Source organism: Canis aureus, chromosome 15 (assembly GCF_053574225.1).
Source record: "Canis aureus isolate CA01 chromosome 15, VMU_Caureus_v.1.0, whole genome shotgun sequence".
Classification (NCBI taxonomy): Eukaryota; Metazoa; Chordata; class Mammalia; order Carnivora; family Canidae; genus Canis; species Canis aureus.
Window position 1 is genome coordinate 36024345 of NC_135625.1, and position 18611 is coordinate 36042955.

Consider the following 18611-nt stretch of genomic DNA (forward strand, 5'->3'; position numbering starts at 1 on the left):
GTGTCTGTTTCTCTGAGCTGATGCTAGTATTTCAATTGATTCTTTAAAATCTATCATATCTCTCGACTAGGAGGATTAGGAGAAGTGGTTTCCTCCTGAAACCTTCTCTTTATGATCTATTGAAAAGTGATATTTCTCCTAGTACCATATCTTTGACTCTGTGTGGGTCAAATAGACCCAGAGTGAGGGCAGTGTGTTGTAGCCATTAGAATGTAGGGCACAAGCTCTGGAGTCGAGTGGCCTGTGCTCCACTTGTGACTTCACCAAGAACCTGAGCATGAAATATTTAGTAACCTTTCTACATCTATATAGAATGTATATGTATGAAATCAAAACCTACCTTGTATGTTCATTGTGATGATCATGTGACCAATCTGACAAAAGCATTTAGGACAAAATCTGATATCTAATTAATAAAAATAATACAGCATCTTAGAGCAGTGCTATTATATGACACAATATAGATATTTACAGTGGCTATTAGTAATATTTTTACTTGTAAACTATGACTCTGGTTCTATTACGCCAAAGTTTCCTGCTCCTTTCCTGAGCTGTATCATAAATATTCCTTGACCTAGAGCCTTCTTCCTAGGGTAGGGAGTAGAGAATGGGTGGGTCCATTTTTCTATCTCCTAGAGCTTTGTTTTCTGTGGTGACTAGCCCCTATAGGGTACTTGTATGTGATGTATGCCTAAAATTGTTTCTTGAATGAATGAATAAGTATTCTATAGTTTTTTGACTTCCTCTCCCTTTATTCAGGGCTTAGAACTATTTAGCTTTTAAAATATTACATGAAACTGTTTTTTCAACATTGAGAATACCATCGGAGATTAATTTCCAAACTCCTGAAAGGCAGTGGCAGGAAGGTGGCTGGTAACAAGTTTATTATACAAGCTCTGTCCTTTGGAGAGCATAGGAGAAATGTCAAGTGGATTTGAATTCACTTAAACCACAAAGTTTATTTGTGCATCCTGTCCATTTCTTCCTTCTTTATCCATGCCTGAAAATATTAAGTATTTCTTCATATTTAGGTAGAGCAGAGCAACTCACTGATGGATACTTTTTCTATATCTGAGTGAGAATTAATCTAATTCTTCATCATTTCATGAAAAGTCAATACCAGAGAGCATTGGGATGCTAAGAGTATAGTAGGAAGCCAAGAACAAAGTGAAACATGAAGAGACGCCTCAACAGCCCCAGGGCTTACTATGCCTGAAGTGGGAGAGGCCAAGGGGACCTCAGTTGTCTCTCAGTCACTGCTCTGTCTCTGTTGTCATAGCACAACACACATTTTTTAGAATACTCTAATGTTCCTGGCTAGGAAGAAGATAGGATAATCCAGAGATGAAAGAAAAGAAAGAGAGAGGAAGAGAGAGAGAGAGTGAGAGAATTTCTAGTTTGCTTTAGAAGGTATAGCATCCTAAGCCACCCTCTTAATTATACCCTTCAAAGGCACATGTACATTATCCTGGGCTCAAGGGAGATGCAAAGGCACTAGTCTGTCCATAGCAGACCTGGATTTCCATTCTCCAGGGCAGAATGAACATGCATCAATGCTTTTTGGGTGGAGGCAAAGTTCAGCAGCACCGCAGGGTGAGTGAGGACATCTGGTAATGGCAAAGCTGCTCTGTAGAGCTGGTGGTTTCCAGCCCACCTGGCAGGAGTGAGAGGGATGGCTGCATGCCTCTCCCAGGTGCTGGCAGCACAGTGCCACCTGTGGAAACACAAAAGGTCTGAAGCAGACTAGAGCAGTAGTCTCTGCAGCAGTTGCTCCTGCTCATCGGCCTGCATACATGAATATATGAATATTCTCCTTATAGTTAATTTTTAATTCGATTAAAATATATAAATATGAAAATATATACATATTGGTGGTATATACTCAAAAAAGGTAGTATGTCCTGGGATTTTATACAAATAATTTTCTCTCTCTCTCTCTCTCTTTTTTAAAGATTTTCTTTATTTATTCATAAGAGAGAGGGGGAGAGAGAGAACAAGAGAGGCAGAGACACAGGCAGAGGGAGAAGCAGGCTCCATGCAGGGAGCCCAACGTGGGACTCGATTCCGGGTCTCCAGGATCACACCCTGGGCTGAAGGCAGCACTAAACTACTGAGCCACCCGGGCTGCCCTCTCTATTTCTTTTAAAGATTTATTTACTTTTTTTTAGAGAGAGAGCACAAGAGGGAAGAGCAGTGGGAGAGGTTGAGAAAATTCTCAAGCAGACTCCATGCTGAGTGTGGAGCCTGACGCTGGACTCAGTCTCACGACCCTGAGATCATGAACATAGCCAAAACCGAGAGTCAGAGGCTTAACTGTGCCACCTGGGTGCCTCCAAATCATTTTCTCTTAGGGTAGAAAAGGATTTCTAGTGTTGTTCATCTTGTGCAATGCTGTCTAGCCCAGTTCTGGTTGGGTAGTTATGGTGGTGTATCAAACGCCCCCAATACTCAGTGACTTAAAACAGTAAATGTTTGCTATTGTATGTGAATCTATGGGTCCATTAGTTCTGCTGATCGAGGTAGAGCTCTGCTGATTTCAGTGAGTCTTTTTATACCCTGTGTTCAGCTGGCTGGCTGAGGATGACCTCACTGGCAAGTCTTAAGGTTGGATGACAATGAGCTGGTATGATGGGGGATGATTATCACTCATCATCCACCAGGATGATCCAAGTTTTTACTCATGATAGCTGGTGAGGGTGGTAAGAGAACAGGCTTCTTGAAGAATAGGCTCAGAACTGACACAGGTTACATCAACCATATCCTATTGGCCAAAGTAAGTCACAAAATCAGTCCAGATTCAAGGAGGTGGGAAGGGGGAAGACCACTTTTTGATGGGAATAGATGTGAAGTTGTAGGGCAAAAGGCAAGACAAGGGGGATAGTTGAGACTATCTTTGTAATTAGCATAAAATAGATGTTGCTTCTGAATACATTTTTGCCAGATGAATTGGTGACCTTAAAGGACACCTAATTGTCCCCACTGTGCATTTCAGTGCTCTTTACTATGTCTTCACCAAATGGTTACTCACCCTTGACTTAAACACCAGCTGTGATAGGAAACTCTACCTTCAATTGTAGCTCTCTTCTTCTGAAGTCAGTAAACTGAATTAAACTGCATGAAAACTCAGGGCAGTTTGGGTGGTTCAGTTGGTTAAGCATCTGCCTTCGGTTTGGGCCCTGATCCCAGGGTCCTGGGATGGAGCCCTGCATCTTGCGCCCTGCTCAACAGGGAGTCTTCTTCTCCCTCTCCCTCCGCCCCCTCCCCTGCTCATGCTCTCTCTCTTGTGTGTGTTTTCTATCTCTCTTACATAAATAAATAAAATCTTAACAAAAAATAAACTGAAAAAAATTTACCTGTTTGGAGCTCTGTTTCTCTGTGAAATATTGGGAAGATCTTCAAAATCCCTAATAGATTTAACAATGTAATTTTTTTTTTAGGACATTCTGTGTGGCTTGTGAAATAGGACCCCCTTTCCTCATCTCTCCACCTTTCCCTTCCATTTAGTATAAAGGAATCATGTATTTTTGAGGATAGGTACCCTATGAAAACATCTACTCAGTTTTTGTCAAAGACCCAGAGGTCAGAAATTGATGAGCTTCAGACAGTGTACTTTCTATATCACTTTCATGATGGTATCTGCTATAGAACACTTCTTGCTGCATAAAAAGAGGTAGTTCCAAAGAAGTCATTTGGCATTTCCAAAGGGCTTTGCAGACATTCTGAGTTTCCCCTGTGGCAATTCTGTGAGGTCAGTGAAGGGTTTTCATTCTTCTTAATTTATAGATAAAGGTTTAGATGCAGGTGGTATGGCCTAGTTCACAGGATATGTCAATGGTTGAACTTGGATAAAAGCTTGTGGCCTGGGGCTCTGTCAGGAAGCTGACCTGTATTTATATTGGTGGGTGAAAGCAGATTGAGTCCTTGGGCTTGAATTCAACCCTGCAGTTCTCACATAGCTGAGAGTCAGAGCCTTGGCCTGTATAGCAAAAAGGGATTTCAGAGGTCTTCTGCTCTAGGGCTAGGTTCTGATCTGGTTGTGAAATCAATTTAGTGGATTGTAGGTTAAAATTCTAAAAAGTGATATAAAAGATAATAAAAGAATAAAATAGAAAATAGATTGAATTCATATAGTAAATGTTAATAGAAATGTTTTTATTCTGTATAAATAAATGTGTATCTGTGCATATGCATCTATATGTATAGATATATAGAGTGTTGCCATTTAATGTATTATTTCTTGCTATGGTTCATTTTATTTATTTATTTTTTTTATTTTTTATTTATTTATTTTTTTTATTGGTGTTCAATTTACTAACATACAGAATAACACCCAGTGCCCGTCACCCATTCACTCCCACCCCCCGCCCTCCTCCCCTTCTACCACCCCTAGTTCGTTTCCCAGAGTTAGCAGTCTTTACGTTCTGTCTCCCTTTCTGATATTTCCCACACATTTCTTCTCCCTTCCCTTATTTTCCCTTTCACTATTATTTATATTCCCCAAATGAATGAGAACATAAAATGTTTGTCCTTCTCCGACTGACTTACTTCACTCAGCATAATACCCTCCAGTTCCATCCACGTTGAAGCAAATGGTGGGTATTTGTCATTTCTAATAGCTGAGTAATATTCCATTGTATACATAAACCACATCTTCTTTATCCATTCATCTTTCGTTGGACACCGAGGCTCCTTCCACAGTTTGGCTATCGTGGCCATTGCTGCTAGAAACATCGGGGTGCAGGTGTCCCGGCGTTTCATTGCATTTGTATCTTTGGGGTAAATCCCCAACAGTGCAATTGCTGGGTCGTAGGGCAGGTCTATTTTTAACTGTTTGAGGAACCTCCACACAGTTTTCCAGAGTGGCTGCACCAGTTCACAGTCCCACCAACAGTGTAAGAGGGTTCCCTTTTCTCCGCATCCTCTCCAACATTTGTTGTTTCCTGCCTTGTTAATTTTCCCCATTCTCACTGGTGTGAGGTGGTATCTCATTGTAGTTTTCATTTGTATTTCCCGGATGGCAAGTGATGCAGAGCATTTTCTCATGTGCATGTTGGCCATGTCTATGTCTTCCTCTGTGAGATTTCTGTTCATGTCTTTTGCCCATTTCATGATTGGATTGTTTGTTTCTTTGGTGTTGAGTTTGATAAGTTCTTTATAGATCTTGGAAACTAGCCCTTTATCTGATATGTCATTTGCAAATATCTTCTCCCATTCTGTAGGTTGTCTTTGAGTTTTGTTGACTGTATCCTTTGCTGTGCAAAAGCTTCTTATCTTGATGAAGTCCCAATAGTTCATTTTTGCTTTTGTTTCTTTTGCCTTCGTGGATGTATCTTGCAAGAAGTTACTATGGCCGAGTTCAAAAAGGGTGTTGCCTGTGTTCTTCTCTAGGATTTTGATGGAATCTTGTCTCACATTTAGATCTTTCATCCATTTTGAGTTTATCTTTGTGTATGGTGAAAGAGAGTGGTCTAGTTTCATTCTTCTGCATGTGGATGTCCAATTTTCCCAGCACCATTTATTGAAGAGACTGTCTTTCTTCCAATGGATAGTCTTTCCTCCTTTATCGAATATTAGTTGCCCGTAAAGTTCAGGGTCCACTTCTGGATTCTCTATTCTGTTCCACTGATCTATGTGTCTGTTTTTGTGCCAGTACCACACTGTCTTGATGACCACAGCTTTGTAGTACAACCTGAAATCTGGCATTGTGATGCCCCCAGATATGGTTTTCTTTTTTAAAATTCCCCTGGCTATTCGGGGTCTTTTCTGATTCCACACAAATCTTAAAATAATTTGTTCTAACTCTCTGAAGAAAGTCCATGGTATTTTGATAGGGATTGCATTAAACGTGTATATTGCCCTGGGTAACATTGACATTTTCACAATATTAATTCTGCCAATCCATGAGCATGGAATATTTTTCCATCTCTTTGTGTCTTCCTCAATTTCTTTCAGAAGTGTTCTATAGTTTTGAGGGTATAGATCCTTTACATCTTTGGTGAGGTTTATTCCTAGGTATCTTATGCTTTTGGGTGCAATTGTAAATGGGATTGACTCCTTAATCTCTCTTTCTTCAGTCTCATTGTTAGTGTATAGAAATGCCACTGACTTCTGGGCATTGATTTTGTATCCTGCCATGCTACCGAATTGCTGTATGAGTTCTAGCAATCTTGGGGTGGAGACTTTTGGGTTCTCTATGTAGAGTATCATGTCATCGGCGAAGAGGGAGAGTTTGACTTCTTCTTTGCCAATTTGAATGCCTTTAATGTCTTTTTGTTGTCTGATTGCTGAGGCTAGGACTTCCAGTACTATGTTGGTGAGAGTGGACATCCCTGTCTTGTTCCTGATCTTAGGGGAAAGGCTCCTAGTGCTTCCCCATTGAGAATGATATTTGCTGTGGGCTTTTCATAGATGGCTTTTAAGATGTCGAGGAATGTTCCCTCTATCCCTACACTCTGAAGAGTTTTGATCAGGAATGGATGCTGTATTTTGTCAAATGCTTTCTCTGCATCCAATGAGAGGATCATATGGTTCTTGGTTTTTCTCTTGCTGATATGATGAATCACATTGATTGTTTTACGGGTGTTGAACCAGCCTTGTGTCCCAGGGATAAATCCTACTTGGTCATGGTGAATAATTTTCTTAATGTACTGTTGGATCCTATTGGCCAGTATCTTGTTGAGAATTTTTGCATCCATGTTCATCAGGGATATTGGTCTGTAATTCTCCTTTTTGGCGGGGTCTTTGTCTGGCTTTGGAATTAAGGTGATGCTGGCTTCATAGAACGAATTTGGAAGTACTCCATCTCTTTCTATCTTTCCAAACAGCTTTAGGAGAATAGGTATGGTTTCTTCTTTAAACGTTTGATAAAATTCCCCTGGGAAGCCATCTGGCCCTGGACTCTTGTGTCTTGGGAGGTTTTTGATGACTGCTTCAATTTCCTCCCTGGTTATTGGTCTGTTCAGGTTTTCTATTTCTTCCTGTTCCAGTTTTGGTAGTTTGTGGCTTTCCAGGAATGCGTCCATTTCTTCCAGATTGCCTAATTTATTGGCGTATAGCTGTTCATAATATGTTTTTAAAATCGTTTGTATTTCCTTGGTGTTGGTAGTGATCTCTCCTTTCTCATTCATGATTTTATTAATTTGAGTCTTCTCTCTCTTCTTTTTAATAAGGCTGGCTAATGGTTTATCTATCTTGTTAATTCTTCCAAAGAACCAACTCCTGGTTTTGTTGATCTGTTCCACAGTTCTTCTGGTCTCGATTTCGTTGAGTTCTGCTCGAATCTTTATTAACTCCCTTCTTCTCTTGGGTGTAGGATCTATTTGCTGTTTTTTCTCTAGCTCCTTTATGTGTAAGGTGAGCTTTTGTATTTGAGTTCTTTCCTGTTTTTGAATGGATGCTTGTATTGCGATGTATTTCCCCCTTAGGACTGCTTTTGCTGCATCCCAAAGATTTTGAACGGTTGTATCTTCATTCTCATTAGTTTCCATGAATCTTTTTAATTCTTCCTTAATTTCCTGGTTGACCCTTTTATCTTTTAGCAGGATGGTCCTTAACCTCCACGTGTTTGAGGTCCTTCCAAACTTCTTGTTGTGATTTAGTTCTAATTTCAAGGCATTATGGTCTGAGAATATGCAGGGGACAATCCCAATCTTTTGGTATCGGTTCAGACCCGATTTGTGACCCAATATGTGGTCTATTCTGGAGAAAGTTCCATGTGCGCTTGAGAAGAATGTGTATTCAGTTGAGTTTGGATGTAAAGTTCTGTAGATATCTGTGAAATCCATCTGGTCCAGTGTATCATTTCAAGCTCTCGTTTCTTTGGAGATGTTTTGCTTAGAAGACCTATCGAGTATAGAAAGAGCTAGATTGAAGTCACCAAGTATAAGTGTATTATTATCTAAGTATTTCTTCACTTTGGTTAATAATTGATTTATATATTTGGCAGCTCCCACATTCGGAGCATATATATTGAGGATTGTTAAGTCCTCTTGTTGAATAGATCCTTTAAGTATGATATAGTGTCCCTCTTCATCTCTCACTACAGTCTTTGGGGTAAATTTTAGTTTATCTGATATAAGGATGGCTACCCCTGCTTTCTTTTGAGGACCATTCGAATGGTAAATGGTTCTCCAACCTTTTATTTTCAGGCTGTAGGTGTCCTTCTGTCTAAAATGAGTCTCTTGTAGACAGCAAATAGATGGGTCCTGCTTTTTTATCCAGTCTGAAACCCTGCGCCTTTTGATGGGGTCATTAAGCCCGTTCACATTCAGAGTTACTATTGAGAGATATGAGTTTAGTGTCATCATGATATCTATTCAGTCTTTGTTTTTGTGGACTATTCCACTGAACTTCTTCTTAAAGGGGAATTTTAAGAGTCCCCCTTAAAATTTCTTGCAGAGCTGGTTTGGAGGTCACATATTCTTTTAGTTGCTGCCTGTCTTGGAAGCTCTTTATCTCTCCTTCCATTTTGAATGAGAGCCTTGCTGGATACAGTATTCTTGGTTGCATGTTCTTCTCCTTTAGGACCCTGAATATATCCTGCCAGCCCTTTCTGGCCTGCCAGGTCTCTGTGGAGAGGTCTGCTGTTACCCTAATACTCCTCCCCATAAAAGTCAGGGATTTCTTGTCTCTTGCTGCTTTAAGGATCTTCTCCTTATCTTTGGAATTTGCAAGCTTCACAATTAAATGTCGAGGTGTTGAACGGTTTTTATTGATTTTAGGGGGGGATCTCTCTATTTCCTGGATCTGAATGCCTGTTTCCCTTCCCAGATTAGGAAAGTTTTCAGCTAGAATTTGTTCAAATACATATTCTGGCCCTCTGTCCCTTTCGGCGCCCTCGGGAACCCCAATTAAACGTAGGTTTTTCTTCCTCAGGCTGTCGTTTATTTCCCTTAATCTATCTTCATGGTCTTTTAATTGTTTGTCTCTTTTTTCCTCAGTTTCCCTCTTTGCTATCAACTTGTCTTCTATGTCACTCACTCGTTCTTCCACCTCGTTAACCCTCGTCGTTAGGACTTCTAGTTTGGATTGCATCTCATTCAATTGATTTTTAATTTCTGCCTGATTAGCTCTAAATTCTGCAGTCATGAAGTCTCTTGAGTCCTTTATACTTTTTTCTAGAGCCACCAGTAGCTGTATAATAGTGCTTCTGAATTGGCTTTCTGACATTGAATTGTAATCCAGATTTTGTAACTCTGTGGGAGAGAGGACTGTTTCTGATTCTTTCTTTTGAGGTGAGGTTTTCCTTCTAGTCATTTTGCTCAGTGCAGAGTGGCCAAAAGCAAATTGTATTGGGAAAAAGAGAAAAAGAGAGGAGAGAAAGAAGGAAAGAAAAGAGAAAGAGAAGAAAAGAAAAAAAAAAAGGGAAGAAAAAGAGAAAAAAAAAACGGAAAAAAAAAAGAAGAAAAAGAGAAAGAAAAAGAAAGGAAAAAAAAGGGGGTGGGGGAAGGAAACAAACCAAAAAGCAAAACAAAACAAAAACAAAACAAAAACAAACAAAAAACAAAAAACAAAAAACAAACAAACAAAAAAGAACCACCGGGGAGTATCTTCTGATTCTGTGTTCTTTAAGTCCCTTGGCTTCTCCTGGAAGTTGTCCGTCTAGCTGATCTTCTGGGGGAGGGGCCTGTTGTGCTGATTTTCAGGTGTTAGCACTTGGGGGAGCTGCTGTGCCCCTGCCTGGTGCAGGGCTCGGTGGGGGTTGTTTACCCCGTGAGGCCGCAGGAGGAACAGCCCCAGTGGCGCCCCAGCCCTCTGGAAACCTGGATTCAGCTCCGGCAGGAACTCCGAGCTCTCCGTCTGCAGGGCCTGGAGGCTCCGGGGCGGGGCCGCTGATCTGCTCAGCTGGGGCAGGAGCGTCCTTGCTGTCCTGGGCCCTCCCGGCCTCTGCCTGTCCCGGGGGAGGCGGGATCCTGGGCTGTGTCCCGGCGCCCTGTGCTCCGGAGCCTGCGCTGGTGGATTCGCGCTCCCGGGCCGCGCAACCCCCTCCGCGGAGCCGCCGCCGGAGCCCCCCGAGCTGCTCCTGGAACCGCGCAGCCCCCTCCGCACGGAGCCTCTTCCTCCGCCCGAGCCCCTCCGAGCTGCTCCTGGAACCGCGCAGTTCCCTCCGCGGAGCCGCCCCCGAGCCCCTCCGAGCTGCTCCGGGTCCAGCCGTGCGCGCTGCAGCCCTTAGGGAGCTCGGCGCACTCTCCTGGGCGCGCAGTTGCTGTTACTGTCTCAGGGAACCCGAGGAGATCCTCGCCCTCCTGGGTCCTGCTCCACCTCCCCGCGAGCCCCTTTCCCCCCGGAAGGTCGGTGCAGCTCCTGCTCCTCCGGGACGGGGCTCTCCTGTCCTGGGGACACTCGCCCCGGCCTCAGCCCGGCTCCTCGCGGGGCCCCTCCCCCTTGGAGGCCTTTGTTCCTTTATTTCTTTTTCCCCGTCTTCCTACCTTGATAGAAGCGCGAACTCTTCTCACTGTAGCATTCCAGCTGGTCTCTCTTTAAATCTCAGGCCGAATTCATAGATTTTCAGGATAATTTGAAGGTTTTCTAGGTAGTTTGGTGGAGACAGGTGATTTGGAGACCCTGCTCTTCCGCCATCTTGCTCCTCCCCCCTATGGTTCATTTTTAAAAAATTTAAAGCCATTGGTGTAGTTTAGCCTCCCTTAGTTTAGAACCCAGGCAACTGAGCTCTCAGGAACCTGAAGTGACTTGACCCAGGTCATCCAGAAGGTTGGTGGCCAAAGATAGGTTTAAAATTTGGGTTTCTTTTCTTTTCTTTTCTTTTCTTTTCTTTTCTTTTCTTTTCTTTTTTTTTTTTAAGATTTTATTTATTTATTTATTTATTTATTTATTTATTTATTTGAGAGAGAGAGAGAAAGAGGGAGAGGAGCAGAGGTGTGGAGGCCGAGAAAATGAAGGCCATTCCACTTTAAGTTCAGCGTTAGCACAAGTACAGCCATCCCAGCCTGAAATTTACATTACTTCGGTTACAGAAAAAATAGTTTACAGCTTAATGTCCTAGAAAGCCCCATATTAGAATAAAAACAGAGCCCAAGCCAAGAGCAGGAAGCTCCTATTAGAATGAGAACAGAGCCCAAGCCAGGGGCAGGAGGCCCCATATTAGAATAAGAACAGAGCTCAATGCCCTTGAAGGCCCCATATCCAAATGTAAACAGAACTTGAGGAATTGCTCCACCCCTTCTGGAGTTCCCCTAGAGCAGCCCTTAAAACTAAGCTAAAACCCACCTCGGGGTCCAAGTCCCTGCTCCGCTGTATCGGATATACTTGGACCCAAGCTGGAGCTTGTAAATAAACCCTCGTGTGTTTGCATCGGTGTTGGCTCCTCGGTGGTTTCTCGGATTTGCGATCTTGGGCACAACAGAGGGAGAGGGAGAGAGAGAATCCCAATGAAGATCATGGCCTGAGCTGAAACCATGAGTCTGATGCTTAACCAACTGAGCCACCCAGGCATGCCTAGAATTTATATTTATATAGCTTATCTTTATTTTACAAATGAGAAAGCTGAGACTGAGGGAGGTTAATACTTACACTTTAGGATTTAAGGTGGGGGTTAAATTCAGTAGGTGGGGGTTAAATTTGATAAGATGATATGGATGAAATAAGTAAGACCTGGGTCACTTGGTAAATAATTTTTTCTTCCAGGCATCCCAAAGACCATTATTACCCCACTTCTAAATGTAATTCATATATATATATATTCATATATATTTTAATACTTATGCTAAGGTTTAATGATTTTTATATATAATTTTATATGCAAAATATAGATGATTTTATATATATAAACACCTTGGCATAATTAGTGATATAAGCAAACACCTGAATAATTCTAAATTGAGTTTTATGCACAAATATGTGCTAGGACTTCTTTTTGTTTGTTTTTAAAGATTTATTTATTTATTCATGAGAGACACAGACTGAGAGACAGAGGCAGAGACATAGGCAGAAGGAGAAGCAAGCTCCTCGCAGGGAGCCTGATGCAGGACTTGATCCTGGATCCTGGGATCATGCCCGAGCTGAAGGCAGGCGCCCAACCACTGAGCCACCCAGGGTTCTCTGTGCTAAGACTTCTAAAGATTATAAGGAAATGTAGAGTTCATCTAGTAGACAAAAATGAATCATATACATATGAAAAGTTACTTTGCAAAAAAAAACAGAACTTGGTAATTATAATAGTATTATATGAATGGCCCCTCAAATAAATGTTGTATCTCTGATGAGGGAGAAATCATTGTGAAGTAAAGGAATCAAGGAGGGCTGCCTGGAGGGTTTGCAGGATTGGTAGAATTTAGAAAGTCATGGGCAGAAGATAACATCATGGGAAAGAGGGAAGGTACAAATAAAAGGTGCAGAAGTGGGAAATATAATGATGTAAGACAAATTCAGTCTGGGCAAATGAAGGGTACAGGTAAAGGAGCAGGAGTGAGGAAGCCTGAGATCAAATTCTAGAGGGCCTGGTTTGCCAGGCTCAGGACTTGACATCTTGTTCTGCAGGAAATGGGATCCTATAAGAGGTTTTATCTGAGTAGTGGTATGAGAATAGAGTATTTAAACACAGTTAATTCCCAGTTTATTAGGAGGGCATAGTTTCTTGGAGATGAAATGTCTTGTTCAATTTTAATCATGGGAGGTTAAAAGATCACTGGTCACTGTAACCACACAGAACTTAAAAAAAGAAAAAAAAGACAAAGGTAATTGATTCAATTTGAATAATTTAAGTTTGAAGCCAGGCTGACTAACAACATACCTCATAGATCTTGGGTAAAGCAGGTTTGGAGAAATTTTTTGAAAGCATTAACAAGAAGTGGATAAGATGCTAAGTTCTGGAGATCAGTCAAGGAAGGAGGAGCAATCCAAGTCCTGACTGGGGGCAAGAAAAATGGCTGGGATGAAGGGATGCCCAGTACTCAAATTTCATGCAAATACTAAAGGAGGTTTGTAGAAATGGTCCCATCAGAAATGACTGATGTTACTTAGAAACCTAAGAAAATGATGATTTGGAGCCCGGCATGGGCATTGCAGTTGACAGTCCAGGAAGTAGATGACCTGAGGTTCTCACACTGAACCCAAGAACACAGATGTCACTTCCTGTGAACTCAGCGTGAAGCCAGTAATTTCTGTTTTTTTATTCTTGAGGTGATGGTTTTTTTGCTGTTCCCATATTCCAGACCAATCCTTTCTCCTTTGATATCCAAGTTTCAGCTCTTCTGCTCAAACTAGGAGTGTTGTAAAAACAAAACAAAACAAAAATATATATACAGGATATAAATATTCTTTGTACCTCTCATACACAATCTGTGTGCAAAACAATCATATTATTTAATTATTGTTGCTGCTATTCTTATTATTCGTGTTTTTCTTTTTATTACTTTACAATTTTTATCTTCTTTCTGGAAATATCAATATATGTTGTCAGAGGTAACTGATAGAAAGCAATAGTAAAAATTTTATTAGCATCTCTGAATGAGAAACACACTTTGTTGATAGTATTTGTACTTCTTCCAGCTCTATTGAGGAATAATTGGCAAATAAAAATTGTGTAAATTTAAGGTACACAATGTGATGTTTTGATAGATATATACGTGTGTGTACATATGTGTGTATGTGTATATATATATATATCTCATATATATATATGATGGCCATATTCAACCATCACCTCAAAGTGGAACTCATAAAAGCAGGGAGTAGAATGGTTGGTGGCTGCCAGGGGATGAAAGTTGGGAAATGGAGAGATGCTGGTCAAAGGATACAAAGTTTCAATTTCGATCCTATTTGTACTTAATTAGCCAGTCTTCAAATTCATATTTCCAGACTTCTCAGTTGGATTTCAAAATGACCCTGCCATATAACAGTTAATAGAGAATTTAGGGATCGCTAATTCCCCCTCCCTTTCCTCCTTCTTGGCACATAATCACGTTTCCCAGATTCTTCCTCATTATGTTTATCTTTATCTTTTTATATTCTTGTCTGATGTTACTTGTTCCCTTTATATTTAGGACAATAAGAACTGAATACAGTGCTTCATCTATGGTTTGACTTTAATGAGTCACAGAAGGATGATCATGGAATTTGTCCAGGACAAGAATTTCTACTGGTATGGATAAATATATTAGATTTGTGACATCAGGGGATTCCTGGGTGGCTCAGCGGTTTAGCGCCACCTTCAGCCCAGGGCGTGATCCTGGAGTCCCGGGATCGAGTCCTACATCGGGCTCCCATCATGGAGCCTGCTTCTCCCTCTGCCACCACCGCCCCCCACCGTGTCTCTCATGAATAAATAAATAAAATCTTAAAAAAAAAAAAAAAGATTTGTGACATCAAGATAGCAGTACAAGTGGCATCATACCCAAGTTACACATCTTTCCAATTTCACTTGGCCCACTTGCTCCTTGGTTCCCTCTGCCACTTACTCTCTTGAGTCCTAATGTAACTGACTCCTCTCATGACATTTCTAGCTATCTCTGCTTCCCCAGTGTAGGCTGGTGTCCAGCATTGCCTCTCTTGTTCCCATTATGGCAGAAGTCTCAGCCCAGTACTACCAAACTCAACCCATCTGGAGCAACAGAGACTTGGATGCAGTTCAACTCACCTCTTCAGGACTCAGATGAAGTGCCATGGGCAAGAGATCTGGCTCCTCCAGTGGCTGCTCAGAGGGCCAGGAGGGACAGACAGATAAATGAAGGTATTCATGCCCCCCTAGACAAAGTTTGATCAATGATAAATGGGAGATAGAAGGGAGCCAGTAGATTTTTTTTCCCTTTCTCCTAATGGATCGTTCTTAGGTATAATCAGTCAAAAATGCATAGTGACATTTGGGGTGAATAAAAAACCAGCTAAGTTTCCTTGTGAAGTTATGGACATCATGATATGCATAAGCTTTCATTTGCTTTCTGCCTTCATGCTGGCCCAGCATTGCTGTGAAAGGAACAGCACATATACCATGTCTGTAGCTCTGTCTTCTAGAAAACTTGAACTAAGCCACATGCTGATTCTGTAATCATTTATTCTACAAACATTTACTAATGCTTTCCATGAATTCCAGATAATGTGCTGAAAGCTGTCTCCCTCGCTTGGAAGGTTGCTCACGGTGTAGTAGAGGGAGTCAATTATTTATGTGTTACTTATAAATCTTTGTCGAATCACAATTTTTCTCAATGTTATTGGTACAGTTGATGTTTGGTAGAGATTAATGTGAAATTTGGCCTAGGATTTAAATAACATTTTATCACAGCATTTTCTCATGTCATTTAACATATTTCGAAGCACTGGGTTTGTGGTCATAAAGTTCCACTAAACGAATGTCTAATAATTAATTAACCATTTTCCTAAATTTGGATGTTTGTTTTCTTCTTTCACATCATTCTCTCTCCCATCTCTCTCCCTGACCATGCTCTTCCTTTCTTCACTGTCTTTAGTCCCAGCTCCCCTCCCCTTCCACACTGACCCCTTCTGTCTCCTCCTCCTCCTCCTTCTCTTGACTTACACATTTAATACTAGGATGAACACCTTAGCATGCAAATCTTAGCCATTATGAAAGATAAAGAACCTAAACATGTTATCTCAGTCCCCCTTTTCAGAAATACTATGATGTGTATTAATGAACAAGTAAAGCATGAAAGCAGAGGGCGCCTATGCTCTTTTCCAGGAATTATCATCCCTTTATATTATCCTTAGGAATGTTGATATCTTTAGGAAAGATTTCTAGAAGTGGATAATGTGTCAAAGGATAAGAGTAGAGTGCCTCAAGGCAATGGAGGAGATAGCTAAATTTCTTTATGTTAAGTTTATCCCTAAAGTTAGACACCAAAATTCCTTTGAAATTTGTTATTTTAATTGATGGATATAGTATGTTATGGTTTTCAGATTTTGTTGGTGTGATTGAACATATTTCTTTAAGAAGTTTAGCAACCTTGTTTTCTTTCCCTTTTTTTTTTTTAAAAGATTTAAAAAAAACTTATTCATAAGAGACAGAGAGAAAGAGGCAGAGGCACAGGCAGAGGGAGAAGCAGGCTTCCTGCGAAGAGATTGATATGGGACTCGATCCCAGGTCCACAGGATCACGACCTGAGCCAAAGGCAGTTGCTCAACTGCTGAGCCACCCAGGGGCCCTCTCATTTTAAATAATTTTATTTATTTGAGAGAGAGAGTATGAGCAGGGGGAGGGGCAGAGAGGGAAGGAGAAGTAGACTTCCTGGTGAGCTGGATCATGCTGGGCATGATCCCAGGACCCCAGGACCACGACCTGAGCCGAAGGCAGATACTCAATGACTGAGCCACCCGGGTCCACAACCCTGTTTTCTTTTGTGGATTGCATGTTTACATCTATTGGAGTTGTAGGGTTTTTGGTTTTTGATTTTTGGGTTTTTTTTTTTTTTTGTGAGTAGCCTTTACAGATTAGGAATATCCTCTAGTGTCCTGTGGTATTTCTCATAAATATTTTTCTTAATAATGATTTTTTAATTCATGATTTTACTTTACAAACAGGGCAGACATTTTCAAATCTAGTTTTTCCATATTTTTTATTAGTTTGATATTCAACCTTGTCTCATCTGCAAATCAGACGAAAGAAACCATTTTCAAAGTGATTGATTTTTTAAAAAAAATAGCATGAAACAAAAAACATTGAACCCAATAAGACAAAGGTCAGAAGCAGGCCATATGGGCTGACATTTGTCTGCTAATAATTTTAACTTAGTGATTCATCATTCAGAGATGCCTTTCTCTCTTCTCCATGAAGTCACTGTGAGAGGCTCTGTCCTCTTAACCTCAGCATGGTGTTTGTGCCCGTGTGCAGCATCTTTACCACTACTCTCCAAGAGCTCCAGTACCACCATGCAAAAGGGAAGGCCAGACGTGGATGGTTGGGTTTACGAAACAGGTAATAATTCCTGGAAAATTGCAAAGCTCCCTCTGTTCTCATACTTCACTTGCTCATTAATACAAACCATAGTATTTCTGGAATTGGGTTGGTGAAATAACATCACTAGGTTCTTAATTTTTCCTGCTGAGAACTGGGGCAAAACTTACGGGAGTAATCATGCAACATGGGACTATACAAAATTCATCATCGACAGAGTCAACCCACAGCATTTCTGTGACCCCGTCTAAATCCTGGGAGCTTCCCCTGGACATACCAACTTACATCATGTTAGGAGGCATCATTCTAGCTTGGGGTATAATTCCTTCTCAGTTTTGTTTTCCTTCCACACCCTCTCTAGTTTTTAAACAGTTAACCTTGATAGAAATGGTAGAAACCAATTAAGAGTAGTTCTGTCTTTTCTCTGTTGACATGCAATAGTGTGTTGAATCCCTGGTAATTATGGTTTCTGTTGCTCTTGTTACTCTGGTTTCTTTTTCATTTTTTTTTTTTTAAAGATTTGTTTATTTATTTGAGAGAGAGGGAGTACATGAGCAGGGGATTGGTGGTAGGTAGAGAGAGAGAGAGAGGGAGGGGGGAACAGACTCCCTGCTGAGCACAGAGCCAGAGGTGGGGAGATTGACTTGAGTCTAAACTAAGAGATGGATGCTTAAACTACCGACCGAGTCACCCAGGAGCCCAAGTTTCTTCTTCATTCTTGTTCCCTCTTTAGACCTGTAAAAACAAAGCCAACTAGTGTGAAATCAGAATGCACTACATGTGGGGGCGACTACAGGGTGGAGCTGTCTGAGGCTTCTGACCACTGTCAGAGCTGAGCACACGCACAGAACTCTACTGGCTTGGCTCCCTCCTGACCTTGCCCAAGGTCATCCTGTCAGTCACCTAGCGTTTTGAGCTGTGGGCCAACATTCTTATTCTGCAGGGGCTATCTGTGAACTCCAAACCCACATTTGTTTATGCAGCAGCGTAGATCTAGTTGTGTCTGATGTCTCCCAACTGATAAGTATTACCTTGCTTCTCAGTTTCTTCTTACAGAAAGAGAAGGAGACAATGAAAGTTGTAAGATCATGCTTCTATCTAGGCATCCCTTTCTTCTTTCTTCCTCCCCAGAGAACACCCTGGAAAGATACCTTCACCTTGCTTTGCACATGGTTTCCTTGGATGTCATCAGAAGTCTGAGTAAAGGAGACAGAAGAGTCCAGTTTGGACAAGAATGTCTCCGGTGCTATTTAACTTTCTGGACTATGAATGTTCCTGGAGCACAGCTGCAGGGATGGATAACACATACGTTCAGCTCGAACTGCAAGCTGTTGAGGACAAAGAGCGTAGGAAATTCAATTCCAAGCTCTAGTTGTTCCTGATCAGACTTGACGTGTGTGCCTGGACAATAAGATTTGTGACCTCAGCAGAATAAATGTAAACCTAATCCCAATTAGCATGTATAAATAGTCTTGTTCCAAGTACTCGGTCTCTACTTCAGACCCTCCAAATACAGGAGAGGGATGGGGTGCGGGCTGTGGAGCCTAGTAGATCTGGGTTTGAGTAGATCAGATTTTCTCCCATCTCCTGGCAGGTCCCTGTGGGCCCATTACCTCCCCTTTGCAAAACTTCAATTTCTCTATCTTAAAAATAAGGACAAAAATAGTACCTGTCTTGTAACCTTGTTGTGACTATTATAAAAGCGAGGCAGTCACTGAGTTGGGTACAGTTTTATTTTTGTGAGTTTTTG

At 41.3% G+C, this 18611-nt stretch overlaps 1 long non-coding RNA gene across 2 annotated transcripts in view; it reads left to right on the top strand.

The window, feature by feature from the left end:
* Nucleotides 1-16876, top strand: part of LOC144284000 (uncharacterized) — a 37997-nt gene extending 21121 nt beyond the window's left edge. Inside the window, exons 2-4 of one of the 2 annotated variants that reach the window (XR_013352481.1) lie at nucleotides 14001-14098; nucleotides 14478-14686; nucleotides 16742-16876. This is a non-coding gene — a long non-coding RNA (uncharacterized LOC144284000). The remainder of the gene's footprint in view (nucleotides 1-14000; nucleotides 14099-14477; nucleotides 14687-16741) is intronic. The other variant, XR_013352482.1, reaches the window with a different exon arrangement.
* The last annotated feature ends 1735 nt before the right edge of the window (nucleotides 16877-18611 follow it).